The sequence below is a fragment of the Ranitomeya variabilis genome, chromosome 3 (assembly GCF_051348905.1).
Source record: "Ranitomeya variabilis isolate aRanVar5 chromosome 3, aRanVar5.hap1, whole genome shotgun sequence".
In the NCBI taxonomy this organism is placed as follows: Eukaryota; Metazoa; Chordata; class Amphibia; order Anura; family Dendrobatidae; genus Ranitomeya; species Ranitomeya variabilis.
The window spans coordinates 262,475,953-262,496,756 of NC_135234.1; the positions used below are offsets into that span (position 1 = coordinate 262,475,953).

A 20,804-nucleotide genomic window follows, 5' to 3' on the forward strand; every position below is an offset into this window, starting at 1 on the left:
CAGAAAAGTATGGCAGGCAGCTATAAAAAGGACTGCTGCACACAAAAGTGTGGACAAACACACAAGATAGCTGTGCAGAAAGGAAGGAAAAACAGGATTTGTGCTTTGAAAAAAGCAGTTGGTTTGCACAGCGGCGTACACACAGGCACAGCAACGCAGCTATCAGGGTCAGGGAGCCTTCTAGTGCAGCCCAATGAGCTACAGCGCTGAGGAAAAAAAAAAGTAGCTTCCACTGTCCCTGCAATCAAAAGGTGGTGTTGGACAGTGGAAATCGCTACAGCACAAGCGGTTTGTAGCTTTATGTACCCTGCCTATCACTATCCCTGCTTCCGAAGAAGCTGCAGCAACCTCTCCCTATGCTCAGATCAGCAGCAGTAAGATGGCGGTCGGCGGGAACGCCCCTTTATAGCCCCTGTGACGCCACAGAAAGCAAGCCAATCACTGCAATGCCCTTCTCTAAGATGGTGGGGACTGAGATCTATGTCATCACGCTGCCCACACTCTGCGTCCACCTTCATTGGCTGAGAAATGGTGCTTTTAGCGTCATTGAAACGCGACTTTGGCGCGAAAGTCGCGTACCGCATGGCAGACCCCACACAGGGATCGGCTCGGTTTCATGAGACGCCGACTTTGCCAAAAGTCGGTGACTTATGAAAATGAACGATCCGTTTCGCTCAACCCTAGTCTCTACAACAACTGTTAAGAAGAGACTTTGTGCAGCTGGCCTTCATGGTAAAATAGCTGCTAGGACACCACTGCTAAGGACAGGCAACAAGCAGAAGAGGCTTGTTTGGGCTAAAGAACACAAGGAATGGACATTAGACCAGTGGAAATCTGTTATGATCCGGTGACTTTGGAGCCGCATGAAACTTTCTCTGGAGTAGGTGGAAACTGTACTGACCGCAAAACCTGAACTAACACCGCAACTAGAAGTAGCCTTGGGGTGTGCCTAACAAACCCTAGACACCTCGACACAGCCGGAGGACTAAATACCCCTATAGATGGAAATAGGAATAGTACCTTGCCTCAGAGCAGAACCCCAAAGGATAGGCAGCCCCCCACGAATAATGACTGTGAGTAGGAGAAGAAAGACACACGCAGGCAGAAAACAGAATTCAGCAAAAGAGGCCACTCTAGCTAAATAGGGAAAGATAGGACAGAATACTAAGCGGTCAGTATTAAAACCCTTCAAAAATATCCACAGCAGATAATACAAAAAGTTCCACAATCTAACTAAAGACATGGAATGTATATCTGCAACTCCTGAGAATCCAACAAGACTGAGAAAATACTGAAACAATCAAGCTGGACAAAAAAACAATGAATAGCACGGAATTATTAAGCACACAGCATGTGTGCCACAAAAACAGAACCAGACACTTATCTTTGCTGATTTGGCAGCAAGGCAGAAGGAACCAAACAAGGACCAACACCTCCAAAACCATGGGCAACTGGCAAGGACTATTGAATCCTGCAAGCCTAAATACCCCAGTCAGAACTGCAATCAGCAGATACACCTGACCAGGACTGCAACTGAGGGACAACTGCATTACCACCTACAACCACCGGAGGGAGCTCAAAAGCAGAATTCACAACAGTACCCCCCTTGAGGAGGGGTCACCGAACTCTCACCAGAGCCCCCAGGCCGATCAGGACGAGCCAGATGAAAAGCATGAACCAAATCAGCAGCATGAACATCAGAGGCAAAAATCCAAGAATTATCCTCCTGGCCATAACCCTTCCATTTGACAAGATACTGAAGCCTCCGCCTCGAAAAACGAGAATCCAAAATCTTCTCAACCACATACTCCAACTCCCCATCAACCAACACGGGGGCCGGAGGATCAACAGAGGGAACAACGGGTACCACATATTTCCACAATAAAGATCTATGGAAGACATTATGGATAGCAAAAGAGGCCGGAAGCGCCAATCGAAAAAACACCGGATTAATAATCCCAGAAATCATTTAAGGACCAATAAACCGAGGCTTAAACTTAGGAGAAGAAACCTTCATAGGAACATGACGGGAAGACAACCAGACCAGAACCCCAACCCGAAGCCGGGAACCAACACACCGACGACGGTTAGCAAAACGTTGAGCCTCCTCCTGAGACAACACCAAATTGTCCACCACCAGAGCCCAAATCTGCTGCAACCTGTCAACCACAGAATCCACACCAGGACAGTCAGAAGGCTCAACCTGCCCAGAAGAAAAACGAGGATGAAAACCAAAATTACAAAAAAAAGGCGAAACCAAAGTAGACGAACTAGCCCGATTAATAAGGGCAAACTCGGCCAACGGCAAAAAGGCCACCCAATCATCCTGATCATCAGACACAAAGCATCTCAAATAAGTCTCCAGGGTATGATTAGTTCGCTCGGTTTGGCCATTTGTCTGAGGATGAAATGCAGAGGAAAAAGATAAATCAATGCCCAGCCTAGCACAAAAGGCCCGCCAAAACCTAGAAACAAACTGGGAACCTCTGTCAGACACAATATTCTCCGGAATACCATGCAAACGAACCACATGCTGAAAAAACAATGAAACCAAATCTGAAGAGGAAGGCAATTTAGGCAAAGGCACCAAATGAACCATCTTAGAGAACCGGTCACAGACAACCCAGATAACCGACATCCTCTGGGAAACCGGAAGATCAGAAATAAAATCCATAGAAATATGCGTCCAAGGCCTCTCAGGGACCGGCAATGGCAAAAGCAACCCACTAGCACGGGAACAACAAGGCTTGGCCCACGCACAAGTCCCACAGGACTGCCCAAAGGAACGCACATCACGTGATAAAGAAGGCCACCAAAAGGACCTACCAACCAAGTCTCTAGTACCAAAAATACCAGGATGACCAGCCAGCAGAGAACAGTGAACCTCGGAAATCACTCTACTAGTCCATCTGTCAGGAACAAACAATTTCCCCACTTGACAACGGTCAGGTCTGTCAGCCTGAAATTCCTGAAGAACCCGTCGTAAATCCGGGGAAATGGCGGAAAGGACCACCCCTTCTTTCAGAATGCCGAGCGGTTCAAGAACCTCAGGAGAATCAGGCGAAAAACTCCTAGAAAGGGCATCAGCCTTAATATTCTTAGAACCCGGAAGATACGAGACCACAAAATCAAAACGGGAAAAAAATAAGGACCATCGAGCCTGTCTAGGATTCAACCGTTTGGCAGACTCGAGGTAAATCATATTCTTATGATCGGTCGAGACCACAATACGGTGCTTAGCTCCCTCAAGCCAATGTCGCCACTCCTCAAACGCCCACTTCATAGCCAACAACTCCCGATTGCCGACATCATAATTGCGTTCAGCAGGCAAAAATTTACGGGAAAAGAAGGCACACGGTTTCATCAAGGAACCAACAGGATCCCTCTGAGACAAAACAGCCCCTGCCCCAATCTCAGAAGCGTCAATCTCAACCTGAAATGGAAGAGAAACATCCGGTTGGCGCAACACCGGAGCAGAAGTAAATCGACGTTTAAGCTCCTGAAAAGCAGAAACAGCCGCAGAGGACCAATTTGCCACATCAGCGCCTTTCTTTGTCAAATCGGTCAAGGGTTTAACCACGCTGGAAAAGTTAGCAATGAAACGCGATAAAAATTTGCAAAACCCAAAAATTTCTGAAGGCTCTTTACAGACGTGGGTTGAATCCAATCATGAATGGCCTGAACCTTAACCGGATCCATCTCAATAGATGAAGGAGAAAAAACAAAACCCAAAAAAGAAACCTTCTGCACCCCAAAGAGACACTTAGACCCCTTCACAAACAAAGCATTGTCATGAAGAATCTGAAATACCCTCCTGACCTGTTCCACATGAGACTCCCAATCATCAGAAAAAATCAAAATATCGTCCAGATATACAATCAAGAATTTATCAATATAAGTCCGGAAGATATCATACATGAAAGATTGAAAAACAGATGGAGCATTAGTGAGCCCGAACGGCATCACAAGATATTCAAAATGGCCTTCGGGCGTATTGAACGCAGTTTTCCATTCATCACCCTGCTTAATACGAACAAGATTATACGCCCCCCCGAAGGTCAATCTTCGTAAACCAACTGGCCCCCTTAATCCTAGCAAACAAATCGGAAAGCAAAGGTAAAGGGTATTGAAACTTGACCGTGATCTTATTCAAGAGGCGATAATCAATACAGGGTCTCAAGGAGCCATCCTTCTTAGCAACAAAAAAAAATCCCGCTCCCATCGGAGAAGAAGATGGCCGAATATGTCCTTTCTCCAAAGACTCCTTAACATAACTCCGCATAGCGGTATGTTCAGGCACAGACAGGTTGAAGAATCGGCCCTTAGGAAACTTACAGCCTGGAATCAAAATCAATCGCACAATCACAGTCCCTGTGCGGTGGAAGAGAACTGGACTTGGGCTCATCGAATACATCCTGAAAATCAGACAAAAACTCTGGAATTTCGGAAGAGGAAGAAGAGGAGATGGACATTAAAGGAACATCATTATGAACCCCCTGACAACCCCAACTAGTCACAGACATAGACTTCCAATCCAACACAGGATTATGTACCTGCAACCACGGAAAACCCAGCACGATAGCATCATGTAAATTATGCAACACCAGAAATCGACAATCTTCCTGATGGGCCGGCGCCATACGCATGGTCACCTGTGTCCAAAACTGGGGTTTATTTTTAGCCAAAGGTGTAGCATCAATGCCCCTTAGAGGAATAAGGTTCTGCAAAGGCTGCAAGGGAAAACCACAACGCCTGGCAAACTCAAAGTCCATTAAGTTCAAAGTGGCGCCTGAATCCACAAACGCCATGACAGAAAATGATGACAATGAACAGATCAAGGACACAGATAACAGAAATTTAGGTTGTACAGTACTGATGGTAAATAACTAGCGATCCTCTTTGTCCGCTTAGGGCAGGCTGAAATGACATAAGAAGCATCGCCACAATAATAACACAACCTTTTCTGATGTCTGAATCCTTGTCGTTCTGTTCTAGACAGAATCTTATCACACTGCATTGGCTCAGGACTCTGCTCTGAGGACAACGCCACAGCACGCACAGTTCTGCGCTCCGGTAAGCGCCGATCAATCTGAATGGCCAGAGACATAGAATCACTCAGACCGACAGGCGTGGGAAACCCCACCATAACATCTTTAACGGATTCAGAAAGACCCTTTCTGAAAATTGCCGCCAAAGCATAATCATTCCATTTAGTCAACACAGACCATTTTCTAAATTTCTGACAATATAATTCTGCCGCCTCTTGACCCTGAGACAGGGCCAACAAGGTCTTCTCCGCTTGATCCACAGAATTAGGTTCATCATATAATAGTCCTAAAGCCTGAAAAAAGGAATCTACATTAAGCAAAGCCGGATTCCCAGATTCCAGGGAAAATGCCCAATCCTGTGGATCGCCACGCAGCAAGGAAATAACAATTTTAACCTGCTGAATGGAATGACCAGAGGATCGAGGTCTCAAAGCAAAAAACAGTTTACAGTTGTTTTTAAAACTCAAAAATTTGGACCTGTCACCAAAAAACAAATCAGGAGTAGGAATCTTCGGCTCTAAAACAGGAGTCTGAACAATATAATCAGAAATTCCCTGTACCCTAGCAGCAAGTTGGTCTACACGAGAAGCTAATTCCTGAACATCCATGCTAACACAAGACTCCTCAGCCACCCAGAGAAAAAGAGGGAAAAAAAAAAAAAATGACTCGACACCTTTCTTCCCTTCTTCTGAGATGCATTTAACTCATTAAAGGCCAAGTATTACACAGTGTTTTCGGTGGCACACAATGAGAGACAGATACCACACACAGCAATGGCACGGAGGCAGACTTGCCAATATTTATCTCCCACTAATTTTTTTTTTTGGAAAAGGGAGAATGTACCCAAAAAAAGAAAAAAAATGGCCAAGTATTACACAGTGTTTTCGGTGCCACACAATGACAGACAGATGCCACACACAGCAATGGCACGGAGGCAGACTTGCCAATATTTATCTCCCACTAATTTTCTTTTTTGGAAAAGGCAGAATGTCCCCAAAAAAAGAAAAAAAATGGCCAAGTATTACACAGTGTTTTCGGTGCCACACAATGACAGACAGATGCCACACACAGCAATGGCATGGAGGCAAACTTGCCAATATTTATCTCCCACTAATTTTTTTTTTTGGAAAAGGGAGAATGTACCCAAAAAAAGAAAAAAAATGGCCAAGTATTACACATTGTTTTCGGTGCCACACAATGACAGACAGATGCCACACACAGCAATGGCACGGAGGCAGACTTGCCAATATTTATCTCCCACTAATTTTTTTTTTGGAAAAGGGAGAATTTAGCAAAAAAAAAAAAATATGGCCAAGTATTACACAGTGTTTTCGGTGGCACACAATGAGAGACAGATGCCACATTTATCTCCCACTAATTTTTTTTTGGAAAAGGGAGAATGTACCCCCCCCCCCCAAAAAAATGGCCAAGTATTACACAGTGTTTTCGGTGCCACACAATGACAGACAGATGCCACACACAGCAATGGCACGGAGGCAGACTTGCCAATATTTATCTCCCATTAATTTTTTTTTTTTGGAAAAGGGAGAATTTAGAAAAAAAAAAAAAAAAGGCCAAGTATTACACAGTGTTTTCGGTGGCACACAATGAGAGACAGATACCACACACAGCAATGGCACGGAGGCAAACTTGCCAATATTTATCTCCCACTAATTTTTTTTTTTGGAAAAGGGAGAATGTACCCAAAAAAAGAAAAAAAATGGCCAAGTATTACACATTGTTTTCGGTGCCACACAATGACAGACAGATGCCACACACAGCAATGGCACGGAGGCAGACTTGCCAATATTTATCTCCCACTAATTTTTTTTTGGGAAAAGGGAGAATTTAGCAAAAAAAAAAAAAATATGGCCAAGTATTACACAGTGTTTTCGGTGGCACACAATGAGAGACAGATGCCACATTTATCTCCCACTAATTTTTTTTTGGAAAAGGGAGAATGTACCCCCCCCCCCAAAAAAATGGCCAAGTATTACACAGTGTTTTCGGTGCCACACAATGACAGACAGATGCCACACACAGCAATGGCACGGAGGCAGACTTGCCAATATTTATCTCCCATTAATTTTTTTTTTTTGGAAAAGGGAGAATTTAGAAAAAAAAAAAAAAAAGGCCAAGTATTACACAGTGTTTTCGGTGGCACACAATGAGAGACAGATACCACACACAGCAATGGCACGGAGGCAGACTTGCCAACTTTTATCTCCCTGCAGTTATCTCAGAAAAGTATGGCAGGCAGCTATAAAAAGGACTGCTGCACACAAAAGTGCAGCTGTGCAGAAAGGAAGGAAAAACAGGATTTGTGCTTTGAAAAAAGCAGTTGGTTTGCACAGCGGCGTACACACAGGCACAGCAACGCAGCTATCAGGGTCAGGGAGCCTTCTAGTGCAGCCCAATGAGCTACAGCGCTGAGGAAAAAAAAAAGTAGCTTCCACTGTCCCTGCAATCAAAAGGTGGTGTTGGACAGTGGAAATCGCTACAGCACAAGCGGTTTGTAGCTTTATGTACCCTGCCTATCACTATCCCTGCTTCCGAAGAAGCTGCAGCAACCTCTCCCTATGCTCAGATCAGCAGCAGTAAGATGGCGGTCGGCGGGAACGCCCCTTTATAGCCCCTGTGACGCCACAGAAAGCAAGCCAATCACTGCAATGCCCTTCTCTAAGATGGTGGGGACTGAGATCTATGTCATCACGCTGCCCACACTCTGCGTCCACCTTCATTGGCTGAGAAATGGTGCTTTTAGCGTCATTGAAACGCAACTTTGGCGCGAAAGTCGCGTACCGCATGGCAGACCCCACACAGGGATCGGCTCGGTTTCATGAGACGCCGACTTTGCCAAAAGTCGGTGACTTATGAAAATGAACGATCCGTTTCGTTCAACCCTAGTCTCTACAACAACTGTTAAGAAGAGACTTTGTGCAGCTGGCCTTCATGGTAAAATAGCTGCTAGGACACCACTGCTAAGGACAGGCAACAAGCAGAAGAGGCTTGTTTGGGCTAAAGAACACAAGGAATGGACATTAGACCAGTGGAAATCTGTTATGATCCGGTGACTTTGGAGCCGCATGAAACTTTCTCTGGAGTAGGTGGAAACTGTACTGACCGCAAAACCTGAACTAACACCGCAACTAGAAGTAGCCGTGGGGTGTGCCTAACAAACCCTAGACACCTCGACACAGCCGGAGGACTAAATACCCCCATAGATGGAAATAGGAATACTACCTTGCCTCAGAGCAGAACCCCAAAGGATAGGCAGCCCCCCACGAATAATGACTGTGAGTAGGAGAAGAAAGACACACGCAGGCAGAAAACAGAATTCAGCAAAAGAGGCCACTCTAGCTAAATAGGGAAAGATAGGACAGAATACTAAGCGGTCAGTATTAAAACCCTTCAAAAATATCCACAGCAGATAATACAAAAAGTTCCACAATCTAACTAAAGACATGGAATGTATATCTGCAACTCCTGAGAATCCAACAAGATTGAGAAAATACTGAAACAATCAAGCTGGACAAAAAAAACAATGAATAGCACGGAATTATTAAGCACACAGCATGTGTGCCACAAAAACAGAACCAGACACTTATCTTTGCTGATTTGGCAGCAAGGCAGAAGGAACCAAACAAGGACCAACACCTCCAAAACCATGGGCAACTGGCAAGGACTAATGAATCCTGCAAGCCTAAATACCCCAGTCAGAACTGCAATCAGCAGATACACCTGACCAGGACTGCAACTCAGGGACAACTGCATTACCACCTACAACCACCGGAGGGAGCCCAAAAGCAGAATTCACAACAGAAATCTGTGCTTTGGTCTGATGAGTCAAAATTTGAGATCTTTGGTTCCAACCACCGTGTCTTTGTGCTACGCAGAAAAGGAGAACGGATGGACTCTACATGCCTGGTTCCCACCTTGAAGCATTGAGGAGGTGTAATGGTGTGGGGGTGCTTTGCTGGTGACACTGTTGGGGATTTAAAAAAAATTGAAGGCATACTGAACCAGCATGGCTACCACAGCATCTTGCAGCAGCATGCTATGCCATCTGGTTTGCTGTTATGACCCCAATGGCAGAGGATCTCAGAAATAAATACCAAGTCTGCAAACACAAAAAAACAGCTCATAGGGCAGTGGTAACTGGGCTGACCGTATATCTAATCCTAGCACCACAAATAGCAGCAGCCGGGGAACGTGCCTACGTTGGTTCTAGACGTCTCGCGCCAGCCGGAGAACTAAGTAACCCTAGAAGGGAAAAGATAGACCTTTCTTGCCTCCAGAGAAAAGACCCCAAAAGTTGGATACAAGCCCCCAACAAATAATAACGGTGAGGTAAGAAGAAAAGACAAACGTAAGAATGAACTAGATATTTAGCAAAAAGAGGCCCACTGACTAATAGCAGAATATAGTAAGATGACTTATACGGTCAGCAAAAACCCTATCAAAATTTCCACACTGGATATTCAAGAACCCCCGAACCGTCTAACGGCCCGGGGGGAGAATACCAGCCCCCTAGAGCTTCCAGCAAAATCAGGAATCACATTTAGTACAAGCTGGACAAAAAATAAGAGCCATACAAATAACCAAAAAACAAGGAAGCAGGACTTAGCTTAATTTTGCAAGAACCAGGACCAGCAGACAGGAGCAAACAGAAAGGACTGATTACAACGATGCCAGGCACCAGACTGAGAATTCAGGAAGTTCATATAGCAACACCCCTGGACTAACGACCCAGGTGGGTGCCAAACTGAGGAAAGATTATCCCAGAGTCATATCACTAGTGACCACAAGAGGGAGCCAAAAAAGTCTAATTCACAACAGTACCCCCCCTTTAAGGAGGGGTCACCGAACCCTCACCAAGACCACCAGGGCGATCAGGATGAGCAGCGTGAAAGGCACAAACTAAATCGGCCGCATGCACATCAGAGGCAACCACCCAGGAATTATCCTCCTGACCATAGCCCTTCCACTTGACCAGATACTGAAGCCTCCGCCTGGAGAGACGAGAATCCAAGATCTTCTCCACCACGTACTCCAACTCGCCCTCAACCAACACCGGAGCAGGAGGCTCAACAGAAGGAACCACAGGTACAACGTACCGCCGCAACAAAGACCTATGGAACACGTTGTGAATGGCAAACGACACCGGAAGATCCAAGCGAAAGGACACAGGATTAAGGATTTCCAATATCTTGTAAGGACCGATGAAGCGAGGCTTAAATTTAGGAGAGGAGACCTTCATAGGAACAAATCGAGAAGACAGCCATACCAAATCCCCAACACGTAGTCGGGGACCCACACCGCGGCGGCGGTTGGCAAAACGCTGAGCCTTCTCCTGTGACAACTTTAAGTTGTCCACCACATGATTCCAAATCTGCTGCAACCTATCCACCACAGAATCTACCCCAGGACAGTCAGAAGGCTCCACATGTCCCGAGGAAAAACGAGGATGGAAACCAGAGTTGCAGAAAAATGGCGAAACCAAAGTAGCGGAACTAGCCCGATTATTAAGGGCAAACTCAGCCAACGGCAAGAAGGTCACCCAATCATCCTGATCTGCAGAAACAAAACACCTCAAATAAGCCTCCAGAGTCTGATTAGTTCGCTCTGTTTGTCCATTAGTCTGAGGATGAAAGGCAGACGAAAACGACAAATCAATGCCCATCTTAGCACAAAAGGATCGCCAGAACCTGGAAACAAACTGGGATCCTCTGTCAGACACGATATTCTCAGGAATGCCGTGTAAACGAACCACATTCTGAAAGAACAAAGGAACCAGATCGGAAGAGGAAGGCAGCTTAGGCAAAGATACCAAATGGACCATCTTGGAAAAGCGATCACATACCACCCAGATGACAGACATGCCCTGGGACACCGGAAGATCTGAAATGAAATCCATGGAAATGTGTGTCCAAGGCCTCTTCGGGACAGGCAAGGGCAAGAGCAACCCGCTGGCATGAGAACAGCAAGGCTTAGCTCGAGCACAAGTCCCACAGGACTGCACAAATGACCGCACATCCCGTGACAAGGAAGGCTACCAAAAGGACCTAGCCACCAAATCTCTGGTGCCAAAAATTCCCGGATGCCCTGCCAACACCGAGGAATGAACCTCGGAAATGACTCTGCTGGTCCACTTATCAGGAACAAACAGTCTGTCAGGTGGACAAGAGTCAGGTCTACCAGCCTGAAATCTCTGCAACACACGTCGCAAATCCGGAGAAATGGCTGACAAGATTACTCCCTCTTTAAGAATACCAACTGGTTCTGCGACTCCAGGAGAGTCAGGCACAAAGCTCCTTGAAAGAGCATCAGCCTTCACATTCTTTGAACCTGGTAAATACGAGACCACAAAGTCAAAACGGGAGAAAAACAATGACCAACGGGCCTGTCTAGGATTCAGGCGTTTAGCAGACTCGAGATACATCAGATTTTTGTGATCAGTCAAGACCACCACACGATGCTTAGCACCCTCGAGCCAATGACGCCACTCCTCAAATGCCCACTTCATGGCCAGCAACTCCCGATTGCCAACATCATAATTCCGCTCAGCAGGCGAAAACTTCCTAGAGAAAAAAGCACATGGTCTCATTACAGAGCAACCAGGGCGTCTCTGCGACAAGACGGCCCCTGCCCCAATCTCAGAAGCATCCACTTCAACCTGAAAGGGAAGTGAGACATCAGGCTGGCACAAAACAGGCGCTGAAGTAAACCGGCGCTTCAACTCTTGGAAAGCTTCCACGGCTGCAGGAGCCCAGTTAGCAACATCAGAACCTTTCTTGGTCATATCCGTCAAAGGTTTAACAACGCTAGAAAAATTAGCGATAAAACGACGGTAGAAGTTAGCAAAACCCAAGAACTTCTGAAGACTCTTAACTGACGTGGGTTGAGTCCAATCATGAATAGCTCGGACCTTGACTGGGTCCATCTCCACCGCAGAAGGGGAAAAAATAAAACCCAAAAAGGGAACCTTCTGTACTCCAAAGAGACACTTTGAGCCCTTAACAAACAAAGCATTCTCACGCAAGACCTGAAACACCATCCTGACCTGCTCTACATGCGAGTCCCAATCATCAGAAAAAACCAGAATATCATCCAGATAAACAATCATAAATTTATCCAGATACTTCCGGAAAATATCATGCATAAAGGACTGAAACACTGAAGGAGCATTAGAGAGCCCAAAAGGCATCACCAAGTACTCAAAATGACCTTCGGGCGTATTAAATGCAGTTTTCCATTCATCTCCTTGCTTAATGCGCACAAGGTTGTACGCACCACGAAGATCTATCTTGGTGAACCACTTGGCACCTTTAATCCGGGCAAACAAGTCCGACAACAGAGGCAAAGGATACTGAAATTTAACAGTGATTTTATTCAGAAGCCGATAGTCAATACAAGGTCTCAAAGATCCGTCCTTCTTGGCCACAAAAAAGAATCCCGCACCAAGAGGGGAAGAGGATGGACGGATATGCCCCTTCTCCAGAGACTCCTTGATATACGAACGCATTGCGGTATGCTCAGGTACAGACAGATTAAATAGTCTTCCCTTAGGAAATTTACTACCTGGAATCAAATCTATAGCGCAGTCACAGTCCCTATGAGGAGGCAGAGCACTGGACCTGGACTCGCTGAATACATCCTGAAAATCAGACAAATACTCAGGAACTTCCGAAGGAGTAGAGGAAGCAATAGACACCGGCGGGGAATCACCATGAATTCCCTGACAGCCCCAACTTGACACAGACATTGCCTTCCAATCCAAGACTGGATTATGGGTCTGTAACCATGGCAGACCCAAAATGACCAAATCATGCATTTTATGCAGAACAAGAAAACAAATCACCTCCCGATGTTCAGTGTTGTGGATTCTGTTTTTGGGCTCCCTCTGGTGGTTACAACTGGTACTGGGTGACTTTGGTGGGTTGCGGTCTCTGGTTTCCACCTGTCCATCAGAGGCTGGGTGTTTTCCTATTTAACCTGGCTTTCCTGTCATTCCCTTGCCGGCTATCAATGTATCAGTGTGTCTCTGTTACCTTTGCTACCTGCTCCTAGGCCTTCAAGACAAGCTAAGTCTGGATTTCCCTGTTTCATGTTTGCTTTCATGTTTTTAGTCCAGCTTGCAGATATGTAATTCTCTGCTGCTGGTTGCTCTAGTGGGCTGAAATTACCACTCATGTACCATGAGTTGGCACATGAGTTCAAGTAATTTCATGATGGTATTTTGAAGGGTTTTAAGCTGACCGCGCAGTTCACCTTTTGTATCCTCTGCTTTCTAGCTTAAGCGGGCCTCATTTTGCTGAATCTGTTTTCATAACTACGTTTGTGCCTTCCTCTCATTTCACCATCATTATATGTGGGGGACTGCTATTTCTGTGGGAATATTTCTCTGGAGGCAAGATAGGTCTGTGATTCTTCTGATAGGGGTAGCTAGATCTCCGGCTGGCACGAGACGTCTAGAGTCCCCCCAGGAACGTTCCCCGGCTGCTGTTAGTTGAGTGTTGAGGTTCAGGATCGCGGTCAGCTCAGGTTCCATCACCCTAGAGCTCGTCCTGTTTTTGCCCGTGTTATGTGTTTAATTCCCTGCCATTGGGAACATGACAGTATAGCCGGCCCACAAAGTGTTAATTGTTTGGGCTGAAGCAGGAGAAAAAGAAGTGTTGAAGGGAAATTTTTTTTTTTTCCCCTCAGAGTTTTGCTGCCTAGCCCTTAATTGCTGTCTAGCTGCTTCTTACCTCCTTTTAACCCTTGAATGGCTCTGACCTTAGCTGTTTAACATGGATGTCCAGAGTTTGGCTTCCAGCCTGAATAATCTTGCTGCAAAAGTTCAAAACATACAGGATTTTGTTGTTCACACTCCTATGTCTGAACCTAGAATTCCTATTCCAGAGTTTTTTTCTGGAGATAGATCTACCTTCCTGAATTTCAGGAACAATTGCAAATTGTTTCTTTCTTTGAAATCTCGCTCCTCTGGAGACCCTGTTCAGCAGGTCAAGATTGTAATATCTTTCCTGCGGGGCGACCCTCAGAATTGGGCATTTGCATTGGCACCAGGGGATCCTGCATTGCTCAGTGTGGATGCGTTTTTTCTGGCACTGGGATTGCTCTATGGGGAACCTAACCTGGAGATTCAGGCTGAAAAGGCTTTATTAGTCCTCTCTCAGGGGCATGATGAAGCGGAAGTATATTGTCAAAAATTTCGGAAATGGTCGGTGCTTACTCAGTGGAATGAGTGCGCCCTGGCTGCAAACTTCAGAGATGGTCTTTCTGAGGCCATTAAGGATATTATGGTGGGGTTCCCTGCGCCTACAGGTCTGAATGAGTCTATGGCTATGGCCATTCAGATTGATCGGCGTTTACGGGAGCGCAAACCTGTGCACCAGTTGGCGGTGTCTTCTGAACAGGCACCTGAGACTATGCAATGTGATAGAATTCAGTCTAGAAGTGAACGGCAAAATTATAGGCGGAAAAATGGATTGTGTTTTTATTGTGGTGATTCAGCTCATGTTATATCAGCATGCTCTAAACGCACAAAAAAGGTTGATAAATCTTTTGCCATTAGTACTCTGCAGTCTAAGTTCATTTTGTCTGTAACTCTGATTTGTTCACTGTCATCCATTTCCGTCGATGCCTATGTGGATTCGGGCGCTGCCCTGAGTCTTATGGATTGGTCATTTGCCAAACGCTGCGGTTTTAGTCTGGAGCCTCTGGAAGTTCCTATTCCTTTGAAGGGAATTGACTCTACACCATTGGCTATGAATAAACCGCAGTACTGGACACAAGTGACCATGCGCATGACTCCCGTTCATCAGGAGGTGATTCGCTTCCTTGTACTGTATAATTGACATGATGTACTAGTGCTTGGTCTGCCATGGTTACAAACTCATAATCCAGTCCTGGATTGGAAAACAATGTCTGTGTTAAGCTGGGGATGTCAGGGGGTTCATGATGATGCACCTCTGATTTCAATCGCTTCATCTACTCCTTCTGAGGTCCCTGCGTTTTTGTCTGACTATCGGGATGTTTTTGAGGAGCCTAAGCTCAATTCGCTCCCTCCTCATAGGGAGACTGTGCTATAGAATTAATTCCTGGCAGTAAGTTCCCTAAGGGTCGTTTATTTAATCTGTCAGTGCCAGAGCATACTGCTATGCGGAATTATATTAAGGAGTCCTTGGAAAAGGGACATATTCGTCCATCTTCGTCCCCTCTGGGAGCAGGTTTTTTTTTTGTGGCAAAAAAAGATGGTTCCCTGAGGCCTTGTATAGATTATCGCCTTCTGAATAAGATTACAGTCAAATATCAGTATCCATTGCCATTATTGACTGATTTGTTTGCTCGCATTAAGGGGGCTAGGTGGTTCACTAAGATAGATCTTCGCGGTGCGTATAATCTTGTGCGGATAAAGCAGGGTGATGAGTGGAAAACCGCATTTAATACGCCTGAGGGCCATTTTGAGTATTTGGTAATGCCTTTTGGACTTTCTAATGCTCCTTCAGTCTTTCAGTCCTTTATGCACAATATTTTCCGTGAATATCTGGATAAGTTTATGATTGTGTATTTGGATGATATTTTGGTGTTTTCGGATGACTGGGAGTCTCATGTTCTACAGGTCAGGAAGGTGTTTCAAGTCCTGCGGGCCAATTCTCTGTTTGTGAAGGGCTCAAAATGTCTCTTCGGAGTCCAGAAGATTTCTTTTTTGGGGTACATTTTTTCTCCTTTTACTATTGAGATGGATCCCGTCAAGGTTCAGGCGATTTGTGACTGGACACAACCTACATCTGTTAAGAGTCTTCAGAAGTTCTTGGGTTTTGCTAATTTTTATCGTCGGTTCATTACTAATTTTTCCAGTGTTGTTAAACCTCTGACTGATTTGACTAAAAAGGGTGCTGATGTTGCTAATTGGTCTCCTACGGCTGTGGAGGCCTTTCAGGAACTTAAGCGCCGGTTTTCTTCTGCTCCTGTGTTATGTCAACCAAATGTTTCACTTCCTTTTCAGGTTGAGGTTGATGCTTCCGAGATTGGAGCGGGGGCGGTTTTGTCACAGAGAAGTTCCGATGGCTCGGTGATGAAGCCATGTGCGTTCTTTTCTAGAAAATTCTCGCCCGCCGAGCGCAATTATGATGTGGGTAATCGGGAGCTTTTGGCCATGAAGTGGGCATTTGAGGAGTGGCGTCATTGGCTTGAGGGTGCTAGACATCGTGTGGTGGTCTTGACTGATCACAAAAATCTGATTTACCTTGAGTCTGCCAGGCGTCTGAATCCTAGACAGGCTCATTGGTCGTTGTTTTTTTCTCGTTTCAATTTTGTGGTTTCATACCTGCCAGGTTCAAAGAATTTGAAGGCAGATGCTCTTTCCAGGAGTTTTGTGCCTGACTCTCCTGGAGACTCTGGGCCTACTGGTATCCTTAGGGATGGGGTAATATTGTCCGCCGTCTCCCCAGACTTGCGACGTGCATTGCAGGAGTTTCAGGCGGATAAACCTGATAGTTGTCCACCAGAAAGACTGTTTGTTCCGGATGATTGGACCAGTAGAGTCATCTCCGAGGTCCATTCTTCTGTGTTGGCTGGTCATCCTGGAATATTTGGTACTAGAGACTTGGTGGCCAGGTCTTTTTGGTGGCCTTCCTTGTCAAGGGATGTGCGCACCTTTGTGCAGTCTTGTGAAGTGTGTGCTCGGGCTAAGCCTTGCTGTTCTCGGGCCAGTGGGTTGTTGTTATCCTTGCCTATCCCGAAGAGGCCTTGGACGCACATTTCCATGGATTTTATTTCAGATCTCCCTGTCTCACAGAAAATGTCCGTTATCTGGGTTGTGTGTGACCGTTTTTCTAAGATGGTTCATTTGGTACCCTTGCCTAAGTTGCCTTCCTCCTCTGAGTTGGTCCCTTTATTTTTTCAGAATGTGGTTCGTTTGCATGGGATTCCGGAGAATATCGTTTCTGACAGGGGATCCCAGTTTGTGTCTAGATTTTGGCGGACGTTTTGTGCTAAGATGGGCATTGATTTGTCTTTCTCGTCTGCATTCCATCCTCAGACGAATGGCCAGACGGAGCGAACTAATCAGACCTTGGAAACTTATTTAAGGTGTTTTGTTTCTGCTGATCAAGATGACTGGGTTGCCTTTTTGCCACTGGCCGAATTTGCCCTTAATAATCGGGCTAGTTCTGCTACTTTGGTTTCTCCTTTCTTTTGTAATTCGGGGTTTCATCCTCGTTTTTCCTCTGGTCAGGTGGAGCCTTCGGATTGTCCTGGAGTGGACGTGGTGGTGGACAGGCTACATCAGATTTGGAATCAGGTGGTGGACAATTTGAAGTTGTCTCAGGAGAAGACTCAGCAGTTTGCTAATCGCCGTCGCCGCGTGGGTCCCCGACTTCTTGTTGGGGACTTGGTGTGGTTGTCTTCTCGTTTTGTCCCTATGAAGGTCTCTTCTCCTAAGTTCAAGCCTCGGTTCATCGTTCCTTATAAGATCTTGGAGATTCTTAACCCTGTATCTTTTCGTTTGGATCTCCCAGCATCGTTTGCTATTCATAATGTGTTCCATCGGTCGTTATTGCGGAGGTATGAGGTGCCCGTTGTTCCTTCGGTTGAGCCTCCTGCTCCGGTGCTGGTGGAGGGAGAATTGGAGTATGTTGTTGAGAAGATCTTGGATTCTCGTGTTTCCAGACGTAAACTCCAGTATTTGGTTAAGTGGAAGGGTTATGGTCAGGAGAATAATTCCTGGGTGGTCGCCTCTGATGTTCATGCGACTGATTTGGTCCGCGCCTTCCATAGAGCTCATCCTGATCGCCCTGGGGGTTCTCGTGAGGGTTCGGTGACCCCTCCTCAAGGGGGGGGTACTGTTGTGGATTCTGTTTTTGGGCTCCCTCTGGTGGTTACAACTGGTACTGGGTGACTTTGGTGGGTTGCGGTCTCTGGTTTCCACCTGTCCATCAGAGGCTGGGTGTTTTCCTATTTAACCTGGCTTTCCTGTCATTCCCTTGCTGGCTATCAATGTATCAGTGTGTCTGTTACCTTTGCTACCTGCTCCTAGGCCTTCAAGACAAGCTAAGTCTGGATTTCCCTGTTTCATGTTTGCTTTCATGTTTTTAGTCCAGCTTGCAGATATGTAATTCTCTGCTGCTGGTTGCTCTAGTGGGCTGAAATTACCACTCATGTACCATGAGTTGGCACATGAGTTCAAGTAATTTCAGGATGGAATTTTGAAGGGTTTTAAGCTGACCGCGCAGTTCACCTTTTGTATCCTCTGCTTTCTAGCTTAAGCGGGCCTCATTTTGCTGAATCTGTTTTCATAACTACGTTTGTGCCTTCCTCTCATTTCACCATCATTATATGAACGTTCCCCGGCTGCTGTTAGTTGAGTGTTGAGGTTCAGGATCGCGGTCAGCTCAGGTTCCATCACCCTAGAGCTCGTCCTGTTTTTGCCCGTGTTATGTGTTTAATTCCCTGCCATTGGGAACATGACAGTTCAGGAGTCATGCACATGGTTACCTGTGTCCAAAACTGCGGTTTATTTTCCGCCAATGGCGTAGCATCAATACCTCTAAGAGGGATAGGATTTACCAATGGCTCAAGAACAAAACCACAGCGCTTGGCAAATGACAGATCCATAAGACTCAGGGCAGCACCTGAATCCACAAACGCCATAACAGGGTAGGAAGACAATGAGCAAATTAAAGTCACAGACAAAATAAATTTAGGTTGCAAATTACCAATGGCGACAGGACTAACAACCCTTGTTAGGCGTTTAGAGCATGCTGATATAACATGTGTAGAATCACCACAGTAAAAACACAACCCATTCTGACGTCTATGATTTTTCCGTTCATTTCTAGTCTGAATTCTACCACATTGCATTAAATCAGGTGTTTGTTCAGACAACACCACAAGAGGATTAGCGGCTTTGCACTCCCGCAAACGCCGGTCAATTTGAATAGCCAGCGCCATGGAATCATTCAGACTTGTAGGAATGGAGAAACCCACCATCACATTCTTAATGGCTTCAGAAAGGCCATTTCTGAAATTTGCGGCCAGAGCACACTCATTCCACTGAGTAAGCACGGACCATTTCCGAAATTTTTGGCAATACACTTCAGCTTCATCCTGGCCCTGAGAAATAGACAGCAAGGTTTTTTCTGCCTGAATTTCAAGATTGGGTTCCTCGTAAAGCAATCCGAGCGCCAGAAAAAACGCATCAATATTTGCCAATGCCGGATCTCCTGGCGCTAGCGAGAAAGCCCAATCCTGAGGGTCGCCCCGTAAGAAAGAGATAACAATTTTAACTTGCTGAGCTGAGTCTCCAGATGAACGGGGTCTCAGAGATAGAAACAATTTACAATTTTTCCTGAAATTCCTAAACTTAAATCGGTCTCCAGAGAACAGTTCAGGAATAGGTATTTTAGGTTCAGACATAGGACTACTGGTAACAAAATCTTGTATGCCCTGCACACGAGCAGCAAGCTGGTCCACACTTGTAATCAAGGTCTGGACATTCATGTCTGCAGCAAGCTCAAGCCACTCAGAGGTAAAGGGGAGGAAGAAAGAGAGGAAAAAAAAACAACTCAGAATTTCCTTTCTTATTATCCCACTTCTGCAATGCATTAAACATTCAACTTGGGCCTGGCATACTGTTATGACCCCAATGGCAGAGGGTCTCAGAAATAAATACCAAGTCTGCAAACACAAAAAAACAGCTCATAGGGCAGTGGTAACTGGGCTGACCGTATATCTAATCCTAGCACCACAAATAGCAGCAGCCGGGGAACGTGCCTACGTTGGTTCTAGACGTCTCGCGACAGCCGGAGAACTAACTAACCCTAGAAGGGAAAAGATAGACCTTTCTTGCCTCCAGAGAAAAGACCCCAAAAGTTGGATACAAGCCCCCAACAAATAATAACGGTGAGGTAAGAAGAAAAGACAAACGTAAGAATGAACTAGATATTTAGCAAAGAGAGGCCCACTGACTAATAGCAGAATATAGTAAGATGACTTATACGGTCAGCAAAAACCCTATCAAAATTTCCACGCTGGATATTCAAGAACCCCCGAACCGTCTAACGGCCCAGGGGGAGAATACCAGCTCCCTAGAGCTTCCAGCAAAATCAGGAATCACATTTAGTACAAGCTGGACAAAAAATAAGAGCCATACAAATAACCAAAAAACAAGGAAGCAGGACTTAGCTTAATTTTGCAAGAACCAGGACCAGCAGACAGGAGCAAACAGAAAGGACTGATTACAATGATGCCAGGCACCAGACTGAGAATTCAGGAAGTTCATATAGCAACACCCCTGGACTAACGACCCAGGTGGGTGCCAAACTGAGGAAAGATTATCCCAGAGTCATATCACTAGTGACCACAAGAGGGAGCCAAAAAAGTCTAATTCACAACAGTTTGCATTTAGTTGGACCATCATTTATTTTTCAACAGGACAATGACCCCAAACACACCTCCAGGCTGTGTAAGGGCTATTTGACCAAGAAGGAGAGTGATGGGGTGCTACGCCAGATGACCTGGCCTCCACAGTCACCAGACCAGAACCCAATCGAGATGGTTTGGGGTGAGCTGGACCGCAGAGTGAAGGCAAAAGGGCCAACAATAGCTAAGCATCTCTGGGAACTCCTTCAGGATTGTTGGAAGACCATTCCCGGTGACTACCTCTTAAAGCTCATCAAAAGAATGCCAAGAGTGTGCAAAGCAGTCATCAAAGCAAACGGCGGCTACTTTGAAGAACCTATAAAATAAGAC

At 45.7% G+C, this 20,804-nt stretch overlaps 1 protein-coding gene across 1 annotated transcript in view; it reads right to left on the reverse strand.

Moving 5' to 3' along the window:
• LOC143817674 (uncharacterized) overlaps window positions 1–20,804 on the reverse strand; it is a 110,685-nt gene that overhangs the window by 69,129 nt on the left and 20,752 nt on the right. The window lies entirely within an intron of this gene.